Source organism: Candoia aspera, chromosome 12 (assembly GCF_035149785.1).
Source record: "Candoia aspera isolate rCanAsp1 chromosome 12, rCanAsp1.hap2, whole genome shotgun sequence".
NCBI classification, from domain to species: Eukaryota; Metazoa; Chordata; class Lepidosauria; order Squamata; family Boidae; genus Candoia; species Candoia aspera.
Genome location: NC_086164.1, coordinates 20,464,315 through 20,489,127, shown reverse-complemented (window position 1 = coordinate 20,489,127; position 24,813 = coordinate 20,464,315). Strand labels below are relative to the sequence as shown.

The window sequence follows — 24,813 nt, the reverse complement described above, 5'->3', positions numbered from 1 at the left end:
AGATGGCAGTCACAATGGTGCAATCAATGCTCCACCTGATTTTTTGTGCATCACATGTGCAGCATGCATAAAAAATGGGCACAGCTTTGATCACACCATCATGGCTGCCATCTTGAATATTTTTACCATACCCCGCAGACACCCCTAGTTCAGAGGATTTATTCTGCCCTGGGGCCACACGCTCACCAATCAAAATTTTAGATGTAACAAAGGAAACCCCACTCCTGTGCCTTCTGCCATTTCTCATACGGCTGAAAACATGAGCTCCCCAAATCCCAAGAGATGAGACATGATTAGAGCAAAAGATTGCAGAGGAGGGAAAATGAAGAGCCTAAAGTGCACCAGGGTGGTCTTCCCTCCCAAAGAGTGGAAATCTGTGCAGACACCATACAGAGGACTAGAAACTTGCTCTCTCTGCACCTCCCTCCCAGGCAAGACAGCCTAGTTCTGCAATGTGAACCATCACGCTGTGGGTCAGAAGGATATTTCTGGATCAGAAAGTGCCCCCTCTTGAGCCAAGAGTTGAGAAGCACTGAGAAGACTGGACAGCATTGCAACATGCTCACAAAGCCACAGTGAAGATCAGCAGTGGGAGATTGACCCTCCCTTTAGTAGCTGCATTCTCTCCTCATTGCTGATGGCGCAGAAGCCCTTCACGCTAACATGGCTGAAGGACGGTATAAGAAAGAGGCGCAAAACTTCGATCTGCAGAAATATTGCTGGTTAAAGCAAGCGCCATTCTCCACACTCCTCTGGCCCTGAGCAGAGCTGGGGCAGAACCCTTTTGGATCATCCTGGCTGACCTTTCCTCCTGGGACGAACTTCATTCAGAGAACTGGCACTGTGACCCTAACTTTTGCTACTAAAGCTGGCACCCTTTCCAAAATAAAGCAATTTCAGATTGAGAAATACTCTGCTTTTCCTTGTCACTTCATCAGTTCAGTTTGCAGAAAAGGCTAATCTGTTTTTAATCTTCACAAATGATTTTTGGTTATCAGCACTGCATTTAGTACAGGAACCCTGATTGTGTGCCCTCTCTGAGTCCAGAGTCACTGGGAGTTGGGCAGCATATAAATTCAAATTATTATTATTATTATTATTATTATTATTATTATTACAACTTGTCCAAGATGGTGGATTAGTAGTCAGTTAAAGTGATGCTTTATTTAAGGAACTGACTGAAGGAATGGGTTTCGATACTAAGAGAGGATGTATTACTTGGTCATCGTCCTCGCTTGGTCACGTGAGTGAGATTAGCAGAGTACCATCCTTTGCAGCATAGACTGGTTTGACCTTCTGGAAAACAATAATCCAGGATGCTTTTAGGCAAACTGGATTTTCCTGGTATTGCCCCTTTTATTTTAACAATCACACAGTTCTGTGAAGAAGTAAAAGTAATGTTTACTCACATAATCTAGGTTTCAAAACAGCAGTTGCAGTAGTAAAGTCAAGGCAGATTTAAAGTACTAACTAAGTTACTAAAGTAGAACATCTAGGCCTAAAATGGAGTCTGAGCTGCAGAGCTCAGAGATCCACGTGCTTGCAGATCGGATGCCTGGTGAAGAAGGAGGAAGTGATCTCTCCGAGTTCTCTCTAGAAAATTACTCAGGAAATCTCCGTGAGCCTCCGCCTCCTTTTATGTGCCTATCTAGCGAGACCTGAATTGTTTGTTTTGACTGCAATAATATCCCACACTGACAACATTTTAAGTTGACAACGACTTTTAAAATTCATTAAAGGCTTGTATTTGTACGAAGTGAAAGGTGAAAGGTCCCCTGTGCAATACGGCTTTCAAATGAATTAAAATGAATATCAGTCAAAGCGTAATTGATACACGCTGCACCAGAAAAGCAGCTGGTTTAAGATAGCTTTCGGAGCTCGCTGTTTTGCTTCCCCTTCCAACAAAATGATCCCAGCTTCCTATAAAACAATAATTTGGCAAGGCACTCCCTTTCTTCGTAGGTCTTAACAGATGTCCAATTTTAATCATAGCCTCTGTATTCAGTCTCAGACATCTATTAATGTGGTCAGTAGAACACTAACTAATCTGGAAAACAAATTCAGAAAGATACCTAGTTATCTCTTGCTTATTAAACAATGAGGCTAAAACAAAGAAGGAAAAACAAATCAGACGCCTCCTCCTGATGAGCTCCGGCATCCTGTGGCTCTTCTGCTAGCAACGGGGAGCCAGGCTTTGAAGCAGAAGCCCCTGTCCCTTGATCTCGCCATTTGAGGGGGCCAGCAGAGTCTTTAGTTTAAACAAACTCAAATATTAAGTGTATGGCTTGGGTTAATCTGTGGTTTAGTCAACACATCATGCCTAATGTGCGGATTAGGAAGCTGTGTGAACTCAGCTTCTGCATTTTACTACATTCTTTGCTGGCTGGGGAATTCTGGGAGTTGAAGCGCACACATCTTAAAATGGCCAAGGTCGAGAAACACTGGCCCAACGGATCACGCTGTGGGAACGCAGAAGTGCAACACCCTTGGCAGATCCATGCAGTGACCGCTGGGGAGGTGGGGGGGCAGAGTTCTCCAGAAGGTCTTTCTTCCCTTTTCAATCCAACAGAACGTCGGAAAGTTCAGGATGCAAAGGGGTCGGGACGCTACCTGCCTGCCTGGGTAGTCACCAAGAACCAGACTTGGTTTGAAGGAGACTTTTAAAAACCAAGAATGTGGTGGAACAATTCTGTCCTGCTCCCTCTGGAGAGCAATGCCATATTTCGCTTGGAGGCTGGTTTTTAAAAAGAGCCAGCTTCCGCTTCTCCCTTGCAGCCTGTCTTCTCCTGAGAACCTCTTGCTGCAACAGCGATGTGGTTTTCTGTTCCTGCTCTGCCCTCTGTTGAAAACAGTGCTTTAAATGCGGCATGCAGTTGTTAAATAAAAGGTATAAAAAGAACAACAAAAATATCTGTGCATTCCCCCCTCCTCCAAAATTGTTTGTTTTACAGATTTGCAATCTTTAGAGCAGTGTTTCTCAACTGTGGTTGCTTTATGCTGTATAGACTTCAATTCCCAGAATTCCCCAGCCAGCCTTGCTGGGAATTGGAAGTCTGCACAGCTTGAAGCAACCACAGTTGAGAAACACTGCTTTAGAGGCTGGACTCACACACTGCAATAAGTAAAAACCAAACTGACTACATTTATGTGGCAGAGTAATGTGTGAACCCAGTTTCTAAAGCTACCTAATAAGATTTTGCAGCTGGCAGCATCTGACTAACTTTGGCTGACTCTAGAAAGCCAAGCCTGGTTGGGTCTTAGATAATCCAGCAGGCAGCCCAAGGGCTGTGAGCTTCAAAACTGCTTTACCGAGCAGAGGGGAGAAACTGTCCAATAAAGCCATGGGGGGACTGGGTAAGAATGTAGCTTCCACCCTTTTCCATGGAATAAGCTGCAAAAAAATCCTAATGGAATTAGCAGTAGTTTATCATTCACTCAACCACCTGATTAAAAATTCACAAAGGTACTTTAGGTTAATACAAACTTTGTATTAGCAGTTTACGCCATTTGATAAAATATCACCTTAGGTTTTCAAAGTAAACGGTAACAGAGGTAACTGCTGCTCCCCAAAAGCTTCTCAGACCGGAACATATTCTTATCCAAACTGGTCATGAAGGCTGACATTTACGTAAGGCAGCAGTAGTAATTCGTTCCTGCTAAAGCTGATTAAGATTAAGGCATTATCCAATGAAGCAGATCTGATTAGGGATACACAGAAGCGTGCCTGACTATTAGCCCTGTCAATATTATTACTGCAATTTATATCATGTCTTTCCATCCATGGAACATTCAAGGAAGCTGATCGACTGAAAAACAGCAACAACAACACACGCACACACAGAGAGAGTCCATTATCGGCCCAACTCTAAAGCCACTGCTGGAGAACAGGCCTGAGCTGGCTACTGATTTTCATCCTTGGGCCACCCAGGGACCAGCAAAGTCAAGATAGGTATGAATGAAGTCAAGATGATGGCTGCAACTGAGTGATCATTGTACATTTTAAAAAAGGGAGCATTGACCATACAATTGCAGTTGCTCTCTTGACTTTTTTGACACCCCCCTCTCCATGGACACCCCGAAGGTCACCTCTGGCAGCCATTGCCTGGAGCTGGGGGAAGCTGGAATCTTGGCAATCAACGGGATGCTGCCATCGGTGCTTCAGAAACCCAAGGATCCATTCTGAAGGCTGGTGTGGAAGAGCCCAGAGATACTTTTGGAGAAAATGTGTTGTGAGCTTAGCCCCGGAGGAAAGGAAAGTGTGAGAAAGAGAAGATTGCCCTGCCTTGGCTCTCTTTGGTCTAAGGAGGAGGGGAGGGGACTGCTGTCAGGTTTTCAAGATTCCATTATTATAGCTCTGTCAGTAAAGTAGAGCTCTAGTATTTCTTGTCATGCCTGTTCCCTGGCCTGGTCTACCTCGAAGGGCTGACAGCTGGGCACCAGTATGTTGCTCTCTGGAGACTGTGAACTCCAGCTCTCAGAAGCCACAGCTATAAAGGAATTTAGAGCTGACCATGAGGAAGGTAAAAGAGAGTGGTTAAGTTGGGGGGTGGATTGAGAAAGAGATTACAGAGTCCAGAGATAGAAGGAAGTGTGAGAAAGAAACGATCCCATTTTGATTTTATTTAGTACAGAAATAAACTTGCGCAGAGAGCCAGTCTGGTGTAGTGGTTAAGGCACCAGGCTAGAAACTGGGAGACAGTGAGTTCTAGTTCCACCTAGGGCACGAAGCCAGCTGGGCGACTGGGCCAGTCCCTCCCTCTCAGCCCTAGGAAGGAGACAATGGCAAACCACTTCCAAAAAACTTTGCCAAGAAAACTGCAGGGACTTGACCAGGCAGTCATCAGGAGTTGAGACTGACTCGAAGGCACCCCCACCCCTCTCAAGCAAGTGTGAGGCAGCGGTTCAGGTGCTGGCCTGGGAGGTTCAGGTTCCGTCCAGGCAGTCTCCAAGAATCTGACACAACTGAACGGATAAAAACTTGCACAGGTTTTCAAGATTTTGTTGTTATGCCCTGCAAGTAGCATTCCTGGAATCCCTTGGTATCACTTTCTTGATCTGGCCTGTCCTGAGGGGCTAACAACAGCTCACCAGCCTTTTGCAGCTGCAATCCAAATACCTTCCAAGAACAAAACATTGTCCAGCTGTGTTCACATTTTGTGTGCTGTTTGGCAGGAGCCTTGCAGTGAAGATGCCAAACATCAGCATCACCCTCCAGCCTGCTCCTGTGGGCCAGCCCATTCCTAAAGAAGAGCGCAGAGTTCATTGTGAGTCGTTTACTGTTCTCTGGTTCAAGGTCACCTTGAGATTCGGGGGTAATTTCCAGGAAGCATGCTAGTGCTCAAGTGCTACAAACTTGTACCTCTGGTTGCAGGCCTGGGACATAAATGCAAGCCTATTACAATAATAAGCAGACTTAATAACCAAAAGGTACTTTGCAAGGTAATGGATGCAGATGAGACAGATACAGAAAGATTAGCCCAGGGTCAGGCATCCTTGATACAAACGCACTCCAGACCAGATTCCTAATGGATGGCAAGACAGGCTTTCCACAGATTAACTAATGACGAGCAGAAAATAGGCTGTGCTGTGTTCCGAAATGGCTGGGTTTGCATAATACATGTAACTTGGTTACTGACCGTATTAAGAATGATCAAGCAGGGTTTATAAAAACTGGGCAAGCAGCAGACAACATTAGGTTAACTGTAGACTTGAATAAAAATAAAGATCAATTTGTAACTTTATCTTTAGATGTGGAAAAAGCTTTTGACAAAATATATAGACAATACACGTTTGCTGTACTAAACAGGTTTGGATTTCTCTTGAAACTTATAAAATGGATTAAGATAGTATATGAATCGCCCACATCTAAAGTAAAGGTTAATGGTATTCTTTCTGCTACTTTCCCATTATTTAGGGCAGCTTTCCCCTTGCTGGCTGGGGAATTCTGGGAGTTGAAGTCCACACATCTGAAAGTGGCCAAGGTTGAGAAACACTGATTTAGAGGAATTACACAAGGATGTCCACTTTCACCCTTGCTTTTCAGTATCTGTGTAGACACCTCGGCTTCTGCTATTAGACGACATAAGGAGATTTACAGAGCAGTACATAATTCAGTTGAACACAAATTGGTTTTATTTTATTTATGCAGATAATATTCTTTTGTGTATTACTGAACCTCATACTGCTACTCATTGACCACCTTTAAAGAGCACTGCCTGCATTCCAGCTGCATGAACCCTGCATGGAAGCTAGAAAGCCAGAGAGGCCCCTCCCCGGGACAAATGCTGCGTGGTGGGGGGTGAAGGCAATCTGCGACCTGCAGGACCCGGGGAATACGCGTCCATGGTCTGCCAGTTTGACATTTTCACCCAGAGGAGTGGCACCATCTCAGCCCTCTCTTCAGGAAGCAAAACGCCTTGAGCTGATCCTGAGAGAGGATCGGTTTAAAATGGAAACAGGGCCAGGAGAAGGGATTGGCTTGAGAGAGAGTGAAGTTCATGCTAATCAAGTTTTCTCAAAGATGGGTGGTGGGCACCTCAGTAGCCAAGGGGAAGGGCCAATGCTAAAGGCGCTGGGGTGGCATGTAGTAGATATCAACTGTGGGTGGGGTTTAGCAAGCAGCACGACTGGAGCATCTCCCAGGGAAAGCACAAAGCAAACAGAGAAAAAGATGCTTCAGGTGACGCCTACCTTCCAAGCATTTAAGAACATTCAGAAGAAAAGGACTCACAGCTCAAGGTCATTTTGCTTCTCTTTGTTAATTCCTCACCAGGCAAAGAGCACTAGGAAGTACCATGGGTGGGTAGCTTTCCAAACTAGTCAAGTCTGGGTAAAGAGGGAAACTACATCATTAGGATATTTATGTTTACAGAAAGAACACCGTGGGGTTGGTGCTTCCAGGAAAGAAAGAGATATAAACATCAATCATGTTTAGGAAGTAACATTGTGATGAGATGTAGGATGTATTCAGACAGCTTCCAAGTACTGACTGCTGTGCAAATTTCCAGAGACCTGGAACCTCAGAAGAAAGAATTGCAGGGTTGGGAGGGCGATCAGCTGTGAATGTGCTGGTTAAATACTGCCCGTTGGGAAGAGGAACACAGGATGAGCAAGTGACCAAGGTGGTGGGAAAAATCAGGAAAGCTCCGTCAGGCTTTCAAGATTCTGTTACTATGGCCTTTATCAATAAAGTAGAGTTCTGGCTAGATTTGTGGAGTCTGTTGCCTGACCTCAGAGGGCTGACACTGATTTTGATATCTCTTTGGTCTATGGCCATTCAGCTAATAAATAAAACTAAACTACTTTGGGGTCCTTAATCTCCCATCTAACTGCTGCCTCTGTGTCTGCCATGAAGTCTCCTCCTGGTTATTCTACCCTATTGCCAAGGCTTCAGTTCCCTTGATTCTTGATTTCATACGGACTTTGGCAAGCTCTTTTGCACTGAGCCTTAATGCTATTAATGACTTCTAAGGGCAACTCAGGGTTACAGTGAAAATGTGCATTTCAAGGCCAGTTTGGAGTTTTATCCAATCATTTATTAAATTGTTTCTGTATGAAAAAAACGTGATTTAAAATACAAGAACAAAATAGAACAAAACCAGGCCCAGGAAACCTCAGGAGCAGAACAATGACATGAATAGCCCAGGTCCACCATCCACACCAGAAGCTCATTAGGTCTTCACTGCTTTGCAAAAAGTAGGGTGGGGGCATCCCATGCTTCAGGGGACAAGGTATTCCATGTGGGGAGCGGGGGGTGCCATATTCAAGCAATGGTTTGAAAGTAAAACACCAGTTGGACTGGGAGTTTTAGTCATGAAAACTGATAGAAGTTTGCCGTATTTGAGAAGTATAACTGCTGGACTATGTTCCACTAAAGACTATGTTGCAACGGCACAATTTCAGCTAACAGCTTCCACAGCTGACTCCCAATACAGTACATAAACTTGCCATGCACCCAGCATCCTCTGAAAATCATCAAAAGAAGCCTGGATCAATCTCAAGAGTGTCTTAAAATGGATTCAGAAGCACTGGAATAAAGTAAGTTGGATATCTGGAAGAACCCACTGTCTCCACTGCGGTATACGTGAAGAAATTCATGAACAGTCCATGTCTTCCAAAAAGATTTTCAGGATTTTATTTATTCTGTAGGCCAAAAAGGCCCAGGACTCAGCGCAAGTTGTCACCCAATAAACCACACCGAGGCGGGGAGGTCCTCTGTTCTCTCTCTCTTATTTCTGGGCACAGCAACAAGGGAGGGCACCTGCCCAAGTGCAAGAGCCCCGAACAGCACACCTGGCTTCCCTTTTGTACATTTCCTAGCAAGGAAACAAAATGGAAGCAACGGCAACAAATTTTCTTTATTGGCTGATTCTTTTAGCACTTGCACAGTAACCTGACATACTATCCCAGAATATCACTTAGCATGTTCTATGTTTTCTGAAACCCCCACCTTAGGGGTGTGTGTTCTACTACGTTAATTAGCCTTTAGGTTACCACTAAGTCAGCTGGTGGTCCCATAACAAGGTCATTCTGTGGTTTCTGAATACCTCGAAACCAGTATTCCCTTTTCCAAGCACAGCAGACTCGCCACTGGCTGCCAGCCACCTGTTTGACCCACATCCTCTTGAAACTTAACCACAAGCGTCTAATATTGTCTGCTAGCAGGCAAGCATTAAACAGTAATTTTCTTATGACTACCCAGGCCCTCAATTCCTCCACAAAAAGTTGCCAAAAATTAATAGTTTTTGCTATGAATTAACAACAGATGAAAGGAACCCTACAGTGGATGGATTCTGGCCAATTTTATGTACGTACATACATATACAGTATATTACACATTTTTGGCACGGGGCACTAGTTCACACAATCTTTTGGCATTAAGTACATGCATATTTAACCCAAACAAATAAATGCATCATCCTGCCATTTCAGATTCTGAATATTCATATTCTGCAGCCATGCTGACTCGGCTGCAAGGACAGGACACAGGACTTTAATGGAGGCCTCTGCCCACAGAATGCCTGATTGCTACTTTCTGGAGCACTTGGACTGTTTTTAAACACCATGGAAAGCTCATTTAAACTGTGAAACGGAGCAGTGTTCCGCCAGCTGGTTTATCAATGAATGCCTGACAGGTTTTCCAGTTTTGCCTGGCCATATTTTTTATGATGGGGAGGTGCCCATTTGCCTGCTTCTGCCCCATTTTGCCCACTTCCTGTTGCTGCTCTTCCTGCCAGGAGAGCCATTCCATTGAAATCCCAGGTGAAGACGGAGCTCGCTCATCATCGGCCACTCCCACGTCATCCTGCGCTCTCCTCCATGCCTGGGAACAATTCCAGGGATACTTCTGGAAGGGGGCTTTGGCAGGGGTCTGGCGCTGTCTCAGAAGAGACCCTGCCCCAAAATACAGTTTCAAATACATGATTTGAAACTGGATTTTGCAGTTTGCTGTTTGGTTTGGATTGAAACGGTGGGTGCTGCTGAGAAATAGAAGCCTTTTGGACTTAGAAGGACACGATCTGAGATTTGGGTGGCATTGGGTATTTGTGGTACGATAAAGTCAAGGTTAATGTGGATTTTAAAAATCATTATGTTAGATGTGCCATATTGAGAACCTGGAATAGATACAAATCCAGCTTGTGTCTGAAAACACCTCTCTCAGCACAAGAAACATTTTATAGACAAGAAATAACAGCCAAACAAAAATGGCTAACTTATCACAAAATGCTAGACTTTTGTCAAGGGGAATACAAAATAAAATTGTAAAAAAACAATTGGTGGCAGAGGGATGTAGTTGCCAATGGTTTTATTATTTACAGTTATCAGAAAGATTTAGAGTAGACAAAAGAGTTTATGGTTAAGACTGAGTCTGAAACAGAATTGTGTACAAATGAGGAATATATAATTGCTAAAATGTATGAACTTTTATTGAACTTTGAATCAGAAGAAGAACAAGTGAAAGAATGTATGATAAAGTGGGTGAAAAATTTTGGTCATAATATACAGATGGAGCAGTGGGAAAATATGTGGTTGAAATGACTGAAATTTACCATGTTATAATCTTAAGGAGAATTTTTATAAAATGATGTACCGTTGGTATATGTCACCAGAGAAATTGTCTAGAACGTACAAAGGCACTTTACATTTATGCTGGAAATGTGAACAACAAGAAGGGACATTTTATCTTGCTTGGTGGACACATAAAAAAGCTAGAAAATTCTGGATTCAAATACATACACTGATTCAGAGGATTTTAAAGATTAATGTACAACTGAGATCAGAAGTTTTCTTTTGGGACTGATTGATAAACAGTTGGAAAAAGTCATGGGACTTTGTTTTCGTACATGACAACTGCAGCGAGATTATTTTATGCACTTGGTGAGATGGCTAAATTGATGACTTTGATCAGAAAAAAGACAGTATCTACATTTACTGCTAACTGGAAACCCCTTGTGATCTTTTTGTGTAAAAGAGCAAAAAATGAACTTGTGATTTATGGTTTTGATGATTAGGTGGGATAGATTATAGAAAGTAGAGAGTTATGTTGTAACCATAAAGAGGTAGATCTATAATAGTACTTATAACTGCTGTAAATATTGGAAGCCATTTCTTTTTATCTTTTTTCTTTCTTTTCTATTTTTCTTTTCTTTTTTTTCTTTCTTGCACTTTTAGCTTTCTCTTTTTGTTTTTCTTTTCTTTTTCTTACTTTATATTAGTTTGTGTTAGCAGATTGCTAGGAAAGCCTTTGGCCCAGGAGAGATCAGAAAAGTCACACACCAGGCATTTCTATAAAAATAATTTTATTTACAGAAAGCAAATGTATTTACAGGCTCTCAGTGAGAGCTGCTTAACTCTCTACATGCCTACACAGAAGGGAAACTGAAACTAAAACAAGTTCAGGCAAGTTCCTCCCTTAGGCAATGCAACCATTAACACGTGAAAAGGGGACAATTAAATTCAACCTCTTCACCCGGCCAAAATGATTAGTTACCATAGTAACCTTAATCTGTAGTAGAAAACAATATATTAACAGTTTGTAATAATCTTTAAGAAAAAAATTTAAATAAAATTATGTACAAAAAAAGAAGAGCCCCTGTCCCATGCTCAGAGACAGCCAGACTGACAGTCCCAAGGGCAGAGCACCTTGTGGCAACTTGGCAGGTGACTAAGTCCTCTGGTTCAAACACCCACTTCTCCTTGCCTGATTTTGCCCACCATGCACAAAGGCGTGAGGAGTGGCTGTTTTTCTCACCAGCAGGTGGCAATCGCTGGGAGGGGAATGAAGCCAAAGGAATTCACTGATCTCTCTCCTTAATGTGTCCCCTGTTTAAAAGCCTAAACAGAACCAGGATCGGCAGTCAGGGCACCACAGTTTATGCTAGCATCCTTTTCGGCTGTCTGGCTGGGCCCGAAGAGCCATCTTGGGACACAGCCTGGCTCTTAATGGCCAGTTTGAAGGCTGCTGTGTTATCCTTCCTTCAAACTTGCTCCTTATTTATTGGGAATTATTTCCAGAGTTCATTGCAGTGAAACCTTAGAGAGTATCCAGGTGAAAGTAGACATGGTTAATGTTGTGTAAAGAGCTTAGTATCCCTTCAAGGCAACCACAGAAGATGGCAATTTCAATCACACCATTGCAGCCACCATCTTGACATTTTGGGGCTCTCCCATGGACAACTCTGTGCCAACAATGAAGCAGCTGCAGGTATTGTGAGGCTTTCCCTCTATAGCTACGGACACATCTTTTTTCAAACCAAGTCTTGAAGCAGCTCAAATCATAAATTCCTTTTGCTCTCAGATTGCAAACTTGAATCAAATTGTGTTCTCTTTGCATCCAAATCTTCAATTTCAACCAAAATCAGGAGCGGTTTGCACTAGCTTCATTTGGGATGTGTGCTGGTTCTCTTGGAGGGTCTTACATGGCAGTGCCACCTTCCACGTCCTAATGATAAAGCCCAGGTATCATCCCAGTCCCTTGTTCCATGCTTGGAGCTCCTTTGTGCCAATTCCCAGGCTTTGCTGCCCTCCTGTGCCTTTTAGTGGAAGCATCATCTCGCATCCAACCCGAACACCCAAAAGCATCCAGCTGGCTGCAAGATTTTCAAAATCCCAAACCCCGTTGAGGCATTCTGCAACTCAGCCTTGCAAAATAATGTCCAAGTGCTGAAGTTTCTTCATCAAGGAAGGTGGGAAACAGAAGTAGGAGAATGAATGAATGGAGCTGAGGTTGAAGATGGAGCTGCATCGCTTACAGCAGACCGAGGAAATCCTGAGTAGCCAGTTTGGGTCTGCAAAATGCAATCTTGGGTAGTTGCTGGGATCAGATTGCAACTGGATTCAATGGGCACTGCAGAACCCTCTCCATTTTGGCCCCACCTAAAGAACCCCTGCCTCTCAGTTGAATAATCTCTGCTAGCAAAGAAGAGTATCTTTATGATAATGGATTCTGTGGGGTTCTGCCAGATGTGCTGGTTGGTTTCTGGTTCCTTTATTGGTTTACTGGTGTGGCCTTTAGCATGGCTTTAGACAGCCTGAATAAAGCTATTTTCTTCTGAAATCTTCTCACCTACTCCTGCGACCAGGGACGCGGTGGCGCTGCGGGTTAAACCGCTGAGCTGTCGATCGGAAGGTCGGCGGTTCGAAACCGCACGGCGGGGTGAGCTCCCGTTGTTAATCCCAGCTCCTGCACACCAAGCAGTTCGAAAACATGCAAATGTGAGTAGATTAATTGGTACCGCTTCGGCGGGAAGGTAACGGCGTTCCGTGAGTCATGCTGGCCACATGACCCGGAAGTGTCCTATGGACAACGCCGGCTCCAAGGCTTAGAAACGGAGATGAGCACCGCCCCCTAGAGTCGGACTCGACTGGACTTTACGTCAAGGGAAACCTTTACCTTTACCCTTTACTCCTGCGACCAGGAAACTTCAGAAACACATTTGTTCTTTTTCCTTTGGCGCTATTCATTCATCACAGGACCATGAACTGAAATAATTGACCAGGCCTCCTGAACAGTTACCCACCTGATTTGCTCTGGCTGCAGGGCTCTTGGAGTTCTGAGAACAAGGTCTGCCCTCTGAGACATTTCTTTGAATTCAGACTGCTTTTATTTTATGTTCTGAGGGAAAATTATCTGTAGAGTGAAGCACAAGGATGCAGATAAGTTTTAGCCAAAATGTTCAAAAGGAATAGAGGAGTCTATTTCTAACAGGAAAAATGGATGGTATCGCAATAGTAAAGCTAAAGGTGTTTTTCTTTTAATTATTTACCTATTGGCTTATACACCACTCCAATCATTATTCTGTAAATAAGATTTAAAATATACATGCACCAAGCATCAAATTGCATTCTCCTGCTGAGGAGCAATACTCCATGACAATAAAACCCCAAACTAGAAGAGCGAACAGCCTTGAGGGCATATTCAACCCCAACCCCTATTGGAAAGACTTAAATGGCCTTTCTCAGACTCAGCAGGGTTGAGAGGGAGGGGTGCTCAGGGGGGATCCACAGATGGGTCTGCCTCCAAGGGCTCTTGAGAAGGGATGGACAGAACCAAGTGGGAGACAGCTACCCAGCTCCTGAACCTTCCTTGGCCCCTCTTTTGCGGGGGGCTGCTGGGTTCTACTCTCTCACCTCTCCTTTTCAACATCTACGTGAAGCCCCTGGGTGAATCAGATGCCGGTTTGGGGTTCGGTAACTTCACTGCACTGATGATACCCAATTGTACCTTTTGACTCCGGGCCAGCCAAGGGAGGCTGTCGCGGTTCTGTCCCAGCGCCTGGAGGCTGTGGGGGTTTGGATGGGGAGGACCCATCTCCGACTCAGTCCCACCAAGACCAAGGGGCTGTGGGTGTTTGGCCCGCCCAGATCTGGGGGTGTTCCATCTCTGACCGTGGATGGGACAGCACTTGCCCACTCGAGGGTGGGGCACCACATGGGGGTCTTCCTGGACTCACAGCTCCTGCTTGAGGAGCAGGTGGCAACTGTGGCCAGGAAGACCTTTGTACATCTGGCGCACCAGTTGCGCCCTTTCCTAGATGCGGGGGGCGGGGGGTTCAGACAGACAGTCATGCCCTGGTCACCTCGTGGCTTGACTCCTGCAACGTGCTCTACATGAGGCTGCCTTTGAAGATCACCTGGAGGTTTCAAGTGGTCCAGATTGTGGTGGCATGGGCAGTGATGGGCATGCCTCAGTGTGCCCATGTAACACCTCTGCTTTGCAAGCTGCATTGGTTGCCGGTTTGCTTTGAGGTGTGATTCAAGGTGGATTTCTAGATTCAAATCCAAAAATTACCATTTCATTTTTTTCCATTTTCAGCAAAAAGTCAGTGAAAGCTTTCCAGTCTTTTATAAAAGTACTTATTGTTTTATCCCTGATCAAACAGGTCAGTTTTGCCATTTCTGCAAATTCTGCCATCTTCACAATCCAATCCTCCATTGAGGGTTTTTCAGTATTTCTTTATTGTTGTGCATATAACAGTCTTACTGCAGTTACCATATACAAAACCAGTCTTCCGTGAGTCTTTTCTAATTGACTCTCCATAAGTCCCAACAGAAAAAGTTCTGGCTTCACCTGAATATTGATCTTTAAAATTCTTTGCATCATCATGTGTATTTGTATTCAATATTTTTTTTGCTTTGTCACAAGTCTGTCGTGCATGGTAAAATGTCCCTTCATGTTTTTCACATTTCCAACATTGACCAGATATACCTTTATACATCCTAGATACTTTGCCTGGTGTCATATACCAACAGTACATCATTTTACAAAAATTCTCTCTTAAATTATAACACAATGTGAATTTCAATCCTTTTAGCCACATTCTGTCCTACTGACCCATCTGTATATTGTAACCCATTTTATCATGAACTCTTTAACTACTTCTTCAGATTCAAATCTCAGCAAAAGTTTATACATTTTACAAATCACATGTTCATCATTTGTACATAATTCAGTTTTTAATTCTGTCTTACGTTGTGCAGTTCCAGTTACATTTTCATCTATATTAAATCTTTCTCTTAATTGTGCATATGAAAAACCACTGAAAACGATCTCTCTCTCTCGTCAATTGTTCTCTTTTTTGGAAGTCCTGGCAAATCCAGCATGCCTCATTAGCATGTGAATTAGCATGTAAATTGAGTTGTCCCACAATGCAACTCTGAGGAAGCTGTTTGTTGCCACTCCCTCCCTCTCTCTTCCTCCTTCTTCCACCATCAAGCAGGCAGCATGGATGCTGTTCTCTTCAACAGGGCCATGTGCTCAGGCCTTGATGAAGAATTCTGCCCCTTTCTTCCAAGCAGCTGTTGGCAGCAAAATAGGGCTGAGGGTTTAGGGCAAAATAAGTATTTAGAAAGAAGAACAAAGGAACTTTATCATTTCCACCAAGATGGATGTAACAGAGGCAACAATAAAGTCAGTAAAACTCTTTTTTACTTATCTTAACCTAATCTGTCTAAGCATGTGATTCTTTATTCTTGGGAGGGCTGAGTGTGTAAGATCCATAACCTGTGTTTCTCTGTCATGCTCACTGAAGCTATTTTAAGATAATATTCTTTTTCTGTGCCAGCTTCTCAGCTGTGTTATGAGCTCTGCTCCATTTTAGTGGTTCTAGCAGGCCACTAAATTGGCTTCACTCTTGACTTCATCTTAAATTCCCCATTTTTTTCCTGCACTAACAAATCTTGATATGTTAACCATTTCTCTTTGCCTTCTGTTTCTTTTCTATAAAATACTTCTTGTGCTGAGACCAATACAGCCATTTTTGGGCACAGCCTGGGTTTATATTTGTTCCATATTCTCAATATGGCACTTCTCACGCAATGATTTTTAAAATCTACACTAACTTTAACTGTATCATACCATAAAAAGCCGTGTCAGCCAAACTCTCGTGTCTGTAACCTTTAACTGGGCGAAACGGTGCATTGTAGGGCAACAATGTTTGAACCAAGATACCTCAAATGGGCTAACTTACAGAATGCGTCCAAAAGCCGGGACCCATGACTCTCGTGGAACAGAAATTTGGCAAATTTTATAAAACATGTTATGACATAAAAATCATCCTAAAACATTTTATGACATAATGCAAAATGTCATAAAACATCTGTGGTCAACCCCTGACGCTTGGCTGGGCTATACAGTTCAGCATTGGCTACTTTCAAGGCAGATGCATGTCTGAATGTCTCCCTGAATGTTTTAGAACTTTTCCAGGACTTTAGCAGCCCTGCCACCGTTGAAGGCATCGAGGAATCTGGTAAGGAATATCTCTGAGACGGCGACCCAGTGGGTCACCGGGTGTCTAGTAGATGGCTATTGAGAAAGGGTAATGGAATGCTTCTCTCAGGTGTCTCTGATCGCGAAGAAGGAATGGCTTTGCAAAACCTACCTGAGGACAAAAAACACTGAAATGTACTGAAGATAAATCCATCCAGAGCTGGGGAAAATCTTGAGTGACAGGATAAAGAGAAGAGTTTGTATTTTGAGGAAAAATTCAAAGCAGAGCTGGAATAATTCAACCCTCCAACACCTGGCAGCCTTTTGAAGGCTTTTGCAGTTGCAGCCAGAGATGCGCAGCTCCTGGCCAATCTTAGCAGACCTCAAAAGTCTCACCAGGATTTGACCTGATTGGTACTTGGATGGGAGACCTCCAGGAAATCCCCAGGCTGTATGCAAAGCTGGGAAATGGAAAACAAGGCATCCCAAAAGGCAGCCATGGCAAACCATTTCTATATTGTTGCCCAGGAAACTGCTCAAATGGGTCTGTGAAATCACAAAACCATCACTTTCATGATAGTTCAAAGGGAGTCCTTTTTTCCATGAAGACTTCAGGATGGTGGAGAGCAAAAACACCATTATGTCGAGAGACACTACTCTAGTGCTCTTCACTATTAATTTCTTCTTCATGACTAATATTCTCATTACTAATAGGGCTCTAACAACAGGAACAATGAGGTGACAACTGCAACAACAACTTCTCCTCCTCCTTCCTCCTCCCTCCTATAAAATTCCCAACTAGCCTCCAGGTCATTGGTGAGAGATTAATTTTGCCCCAAATCCCCCCAGTGAGCCTGAGTGGGGAGGCAAGGATGTGAGAGCAGACAGGTACATGCACGATCCTTTCTTTTAATCTTTACTTATTTATTTAAAGCATTTGTATAGCCATCTTAAAACCTGCTCTGGGTGGCTTACAGTCAATAAAACAATAAATACAATCATAAAACCATAAAACTAAAAAAAAAAGCTGGCCCCAGTTCACTGGCTGGAGAACGTGGGGAGTTTGCACCCCAATACATTGCAGGCACCAGGCTAGCAAAGACCAGCACGGCCCATCTGTCGGTTGTGCTATCTCTGCTCTGCTCTGCTTGTGCTCTGGGACAGGGTCAGGTGCTCAGTCATCCTTTTCCAACCAAAAGTCCTCTGGGCGCAGTGGCCTTCAGCCCTCCATGGTCCCAGTCCCCATGGCTAATGGGGGGTATGAGAAGGGAAGTCTAAAGGGCACGGATGGCATGCACAGTGATACTAGTCACTCAGCCACCAGGATCATGTAGAAAGGAGTAAAAACTTTTAAATGACCCTCTACTGATGACATCAGGGGTGTCTGCAGGGAAGAGGTCAAAATAGTCAAGATGGCAGCCACAACCATGTGATCCAACCCCACCTCTTTCTTATGTGAGTTGTGTTGGCAGATGCTGGGAAAGCCTTTAGCCCAGGAGAGGTCAACAAAAGTCACACACCAAGCATTTCTATAAAAATAATTTATTTACAGAAAGCAAAAACAAAAGCAAAACATTTAAAGTACGTAGCTCCCTTTGGAGCAAGCCTTACTCGCTACATATATACAGACCATGAAGCAAATGTTCTTGTCTGTTTTTCTGGGGGAGGGGGTGCTCCCCAGGGTATCTGCACGGCCATTACAGAAAATAAAAACTTGAATGATCTTGGCTTTGATCTGTCTATAGCACTCTTCTCAGGTTCTTCGCATCTTCTGCAGGTCCGATTTGTGAACAGCACCTGGGTCTTTGGGAAAACTATGTGCCACATCAGCTGCTTCGTACAATACTGTTCCCTCCATGTCTTCACACTGACCCTGACCGCCATAGCCTTGGACCGACATCAGGTATGGAATCCTCAAGTGATCCCAGGTACAGGTGTTTGGAAACTATCTTGATTCTCATTTTCCCTTGCCCTGTTAAATTTGACTAGAGAGTAGATTTCTGTTCATAATGAGAAGTGTTTTTTTCAACCCTGAATAGAAACCATGAGGTTCACCAGTTTCCTAGATGGACATTTCTCATTAATAGACTGCAGGACTGTAGATGGAATTGAGGAAGGTCCACTGCAGTCGGGGTTAATTAATTGTATTCCGACACTAGACAACCCGTGACCCGTTGGGTCATCATTTCAGAGGTATTTCCTTACCAGATTCCTCAATGCCTTCAACAATGGCAGAGCTTCTAATGTACTGGAAAAGTTCTTAAAAATTCAGGGAGACATTCAGAGACGTATCTGCCTTGAAAGTAGCCAATGTTGAACTGTACAGCCCAGTCAAACATCAGGAGTTGACCACAGGAAACGTTTTATGGCATTTTGTATTATGTCATAGAATGTTTATAAAATTTGCCAAATTTCTATTCCACAGGAGCCATGAGTCCCAGATTTTAGATGCATTCTATAAGCCCATTTGAGGTATCTTGGTTCAAACATTGTTGGCCTATGATGCACCGTTTTGCCCAGTTAAAGGTTACAGACAGACACTAGAGTTTTAGTAGTATATAGATAGATCATCTCAGCAGTGACAATAGTTTAAGGAAATTTGTGACAGCCAAGAGCCAGGCAGAAGTTTGAGAATTAAGAAGTTGATGTTGAAATGTTCTTCAGCCAGAGAAAACTGATATGGGAAATGTCCTATTATTCTTGAGGGTTCTAATAGCCCTCATTTCAAGCTAACTTTCTTAAAAGCACCAGATCTTCTTATCTACAGCCCTTACGTATTCTCTGATGAGATGAGAAGAGCTATGAAGGACCATTTATTTCAGGTTATCTTAAGCCCACTTAAGCCAAGGATGTCCCTGACCAAAGCAGCTCTCCGTATTTCTGCCATCTGGATAATGGCAGCCTGCTTCTCTCTGCCCCATGCGATCTACCCAAAGCTTTTCAAGTATAATTACAGGTGAGTCACCAAACTCCTTCCTTGCTCATCTGAGTGTCCTCAACTACATTTATATAGCAGCACCCTGGCACCCCTAATGGTATGGTGTGGATCAGTCCACCGCTAGTCCATCTCAGTTTTGCATTGAACTCCTTCATGAACCCATTCCATCACATTTCTGTAGCATTCAGTGAATTACAGGTAGTCATCCACTTACGACAATTGGGACCAGAATTTCCATCGTAAGTTGTTGCAATCATATGTCAGTTCACCACATGACTGGACCCAATTTGATGACCATTTTTACAACAGTCATTAAGCAAATTGTGGATCATTAAGTGAATCACCATGGTTGTTAAGCGAATCCAGCTTCCCCAATGGATTTTTTTTGCTGGAAACCAGCAAAAGTCACAAATCACAATCATGCGACCGCAGGATGCTGCAACCGGTCATAAATGTGAGCTAGTTGCCAAGTGCCCAAATTGCAATCGTGTGACCATGGGGGGGTGAGAGAACAAGTTGTAAAGCACTTTTTCCAAGGCTGTCATTAAAGTCGTAAGTCAAGGACTACCTATACAGTAAAATATGCACCCGAAAAGAAAAAACAGTCATGATTGTTCCACTTCTGAGAAGATCCATTTCAGGAAAGGATTCAGCTGTAGCTTTTACAGTAGAGTTGTGCTTGTGCTATTCTGGTGAAGCGTGATCTACACTTGCATTCAGATGAGCATATTATCAAAACATAGAAACATTCCAAGAAAAAGGACTTGGTCACAGACCAATTAAAGAAGGATCCAACAGGATTGGCCCCCACCTTGCTCCTTTACTGGAAGGCCCTGAAGATGTAGTTTTGTCAGAAGGCACAGGGACCCCAGGTCAACCAAAGCCAATCAAGTGGTTAGTTTGAATGTATTTGTTGCCACTATGGGGGGGGGGGGTTATTGGTCTTTTTGTATTTGGATTTTAATCTTGTAAGCTGCCCAGAGTCAGTGTGTGTGAATTGGGTGACTATATAAATTTGTTTTATAAATAAATCAATCTTAGGAAGACACAGCCAATGACTGTGATATCAAGCAACCCGCCTTCCCTGAAATCTAGTGACCCTCTCTCAGTGGAAACCAGAGCCAAGAAGGGCCTTAAGATGGAGGGGGAGGGAAATGGTGGGATCGTAAGTGGCTTGTTTTATTCTTGCAGCTTTTCCTCAGCAATATGCTTTCCCCTCATCCCCCAGACAGGACAGCATCCTCCTTGGAAAACTGCTGCCCCCACAGCTTTTTGCCATGCCTCGAAAACGAGGCCATCACCATTGCTACCCTCACACAATGGGGGGCGGGGAGTTCCTGCTGCTATTGGGCAGCTGTGAGGGTGGGGCAGGTGCAGTGGAAGAGGAGCAGTAAGTTCGCTAGGGCAGGGATCCTTTGATCCTCTTCCTGATCAACTCTTGAAGGAGTTGGGGCGGGGTTTCTACTTGCTCTGGAAATAAACAGATGTCCTGTAATATTTTGGAAACCATCATTTTATGAGCCTTCCAGATGTGATGGGCCTGCTGCTCTCAGTATTCCTAGTCAGTATAGGCCATGTTTCTCAACCTTGGCCACTTTAAGATGTGTGGACTTCCACTCCCAGAATTCTGGCTGGGGAGAGGTTGAGAACACTGGTATAGGTTGTCCAGACACCTCTGGAGGGTCTCCAGGTTTGGGAAGGCTGAGTTACATATATATTGTTGTGAGCCTGTATCACAAATAAATATTGCTTTGTTTTCAAAGGAAAACTACGGTCCGCAGCTTGTGCCTCCCTGACTTTCCTGAGCCTGCTGAGCTGGTGTGGAAATACCTGGATCTTTCCACCTTTCTCCTCCTCTACCTCTTGCCCCTCCTCTTCATCACCATCACATATGCCCGATTAGCCAAGAAACTGTGGCTGTGCAACACCATCAGGGATATCACAACAGAACAGTCTGTTGCCCATCACAAGAAGAGAAGCATCCAAGATGCTGGCTCTTGTGGTTGTGGTATTTGCTGTCTGTTGGTTTCCACTTAATTGTTACGTGTTGCTCATCTCCAGCATGGGCATCCAGACCAAGAATTCCCTTTATTTCGTCCTGCGCTGGCTGGCGATGAGCAGTACCTGCTACAACCCTTTCATCTACTGTTGGCTCAATGAAGGGTTCCGCTCTGGGCTCAAGTCCTTGCTTGTCATCTGTCGGAAGGCGCCCCCCAAGCAGGACAACTTGATGCCAGGGATGGCCCTGCCTTATTGGGAGGCGTGGGTGGAGCAAGCCAGGTACAAGCACAGATCTTTTTTACACAGCATTCGCTCAACTACTGATGGGCAAACACTAAACACAGATTTGTAATATGGTGGATCAAGGTGAGTTGACCAAATGCTGTGATTGTCTATGACAGATGGCAACTTGAATGCACAAATGTACCACCACCGAGTCTTTCTGACACTGTCCAAGTGTTTGCTGTGAATATTATAGGTAGCATTTATACTTTAGTCATGAAAGAAAAATAATTGCACCTGGAAAGCTTTTGCATCCTACTATTCAAAAGTCATGATTCAATTTTCAGATTGTGAGAAGGACTGTTCCTGGAATATTATAGTTGATCTTCTAAGCAAACATACATTTGGAGAATTAGAAATCCCTGGTAGAAATTTTTAAATCGTTCCAGGGAATCCTGACATTCTTTAGAAGTTTATTGAGTTCTTCAGCTTGAAGGTCAGAAATGATGGACAGTATTTGGTAAAAAGAAAAGAAAGCCTGGCTGCATATCTCTGAAATGTGCAGCCACAGAAGAAAACTGAGCATGTTCTGGGATATGTACTGAGTGCAGATGGAGCTCACTGTCACTAAGAGAGCACATACCCCAGTATATGCACTGGAGCTAGACCCTATCAGATGGGAGCCATGCAGGTCTGCCCACATCTGTGTGATGAGCTGGCCAGGGCTCCCTGAATAAGAGCCAAGTTGGAATCCATCCAATTCCAGAGCAATAAAGACTTGGAAAGACCAGCTGGAGTGAAAAATGAAACTGTAATTCTGAAATCTTCTTCTGCCTAGCCCACAGTCATTGGATCAAATGAAAGGAAGGTGTGAATTTGCAGTATTAAAATCACAGCTCCTTATTCACTACTTTGAGTAAAATGCTTTTGTACCCAGCAGCAGCTACTGTCTGTTCCTCTGGAGTTTCAATGACCTATCATTAATATTCCTTGTAAATTTGTTTCTGACAAATGCTAAGATTGCAGCTGTCATGCGCTGCCTACCTCCGAGTAACACACAGACACTGATTCCGTTGAAGCAGGCTCTGGTTTATTCGTAGTGTAGATACAGTGGTAGAAAAAAGCTGAGAGTGACAGGAGCGCGCCGGTGCGGGGTTTAAATACCCCGCGCCGGTCAGCGCCCCCTCACTCGCGGTTACGTCACCCCCCCCTTTGTCCAACATGCTGTCTTGCCGGTAGGTGAGGGGTTGCGAGGCCCCGCTGGCGCTCCGGGATCGCCCATCATCGGTTTCCCTATTCCTCCGGTGATTGCTGTCAGCTGGGCGATCTCCATTGCGCTAGCGCTAACAGCTTGGGTGTGCCTCGCAATCCGCTTAGCCATTGTATCTTGTTCTTTAGTCTTTGTAAGTTGATGGCTACTTATCTTGAGCCCCTTCCCCTGTTTCCTTGTTATTGTCATGTGTGCCATTGCGCTGATGTCTTCAGCTCAACGGCACTCATGACAGCAGCCAAGTCAAGGAAACAACGTTTGATGCTGAATATTCAATCAGAAGACATGATCATTTCATTTGGGTCTTTTTCAAGACAGTGAGCAGCATGATAGCCAGTAAGCAAAGCTGAATTTTGAATAAGGCCAAGGCACTGTGAATAGTTTATGGACTATCCTGCACTAAATAAAATTGTCTTCCCTCTTAAAAGAAAAAAAAGGAACAGGTTTGTAGCTTGAGGCTTCAGTGAGATGGAATAGTCAGCTTTTAAGATTAGCCAGCTATGACCTTTCCCAAACAGGAATAATCTGGTTACAGTGATGCAATCATGGTAACTTTCCAATTACTTTGATGCATGATGTGCCTTGCTGTCCTTGAAGACCACTCAGAAGCTTGACATCACACAGAACGTGGTTGCCGGAATCTTGGGATAATCAGAGGTAATTTGTTAGACTGCTTCTGATACTATTAGGCTGGTTGTCCTTTCGTTCTATCCAATCAGAATCTAAGGCTTACATTTGAAACCTGAACAGGATAACCCAAACTATTTGTTGGAATTATCAGGGGTCAACTCAGCATTGTCTCACAAGCATAAGGGGGGTCTTTCTAATAAACGCATCTCTATTGTGCTTGTGGGATGTCACATGGGTCACCTGATTTCCACTTCCTCCTCCTCCTTGGGTTTGGGGATTAATGATCTCCATTACCCTTTTGGCACACCTGCAAGCAGGTGCTGCAGAATGCAGCTCTCATCCTTTCATCTTGCTTGCACGCAGACGTTTTCATTTCCATAGAAAATGTCTACAAAGAATCAGTGATGATTAAGTACTTTCTACTATGAATCTACTTGTATCCAGATCTACTGAATAAAAGTAAGCTATCTATTTTTTCTTCATTTAACTACTGTGTGAAGACTGAATTTATTTCTGAAGGTAATTAAGTTTAATGTGCAAGTTTTTTTGTTCATGCTTCTACTTTGCAAGATTGTTAGCTGCTTGGAGTTCTTTTATTAACCTTTAAAAAAACTCCCATAACTATTTTCTGACCATGTTGCTACAAAGGCTGTGCTGTTGCTGCATTTCTGCTGTCTGCAAGGCAGAAACAGCCATTCACACCAATCCTGGCTAACATAAATTCCGCGTTGATCTACAACCTCCAACTTGGATTTGACTTTGAAATGGAAATGTTATGCATTTCAACATTTCAGCCTTTAAACTTTGTATTAACGTTTAAATGTGGCACTAACAATGTTGAAATATTCTTGGTTTGGTTTGGCTTTCTGACCTTGCCTACTGAAGAGTTCTGGTGAACTCAAAGCTTTGCACATTCTTGGGTGTCATTTTGATTGGTCCTCAAAATGCCATCACTGGGAATGTGATTTACTCTGCAAACCAACAGTTAGGATTGCTTTCTCACATACCTGATGAAACAAGGAAATAATAATACAAAATAACAGCCACCACCGTCACCACAGAGGAAATTAAAGCTGCCAAGAACCAAATGTCCCACTGTAGCCCACGCCGGGGTTTTAACTTACCTGAGATCCCCTTCTGGGGCTCTTTCTGTGGCTGGGGGGGGGGGGCGACCCTCCCTCGGGGTGGGTTTCACATGCCACAGCGTGAGATAGAGGTTGGTGGCCCCCCAAGTCCCCCAGCAGGAGAGACCAGAGGGGCACCCGCCAGGACCGAGTCCAGAAGCCAATGGGCAGCCTCAGCAGCACAGCCTGCTTTATAGGCCGGCTCAGAACCCTGTTGCCCTGGCAACCAGGTAAAGAGAACCACCTTGGTCTCCAAGCGCAGCAACGGCCACTTCTGGAACCCTCACAAGGCTGGCAATGGCCTGGATCCTGCCGTGGCCTGCAGGAAGGGGCCAACATCTTCCTGGGCTTGTGCCCACATCTTTCACGCACTATTTTGCGGTACAGGGACAGGTCCTGCCCTGCAATGCACCACAAAGAC

General features: G+C 44.0%; 1 pseudogene; it reads left to right on the top strand.

The window, feature by feature from the left end:
• The first annotated feature begins 1,503 nt into the window (after positions 1-1,503).
• Positions 1,504-21,817, top strand: LOC134504524 (G-protein coupled receptor 83-like; annotated as a pseudogene).
• The last annotated feature ends 2,996 nt before the right edge of the window (positions 21,818-24,813 follow it).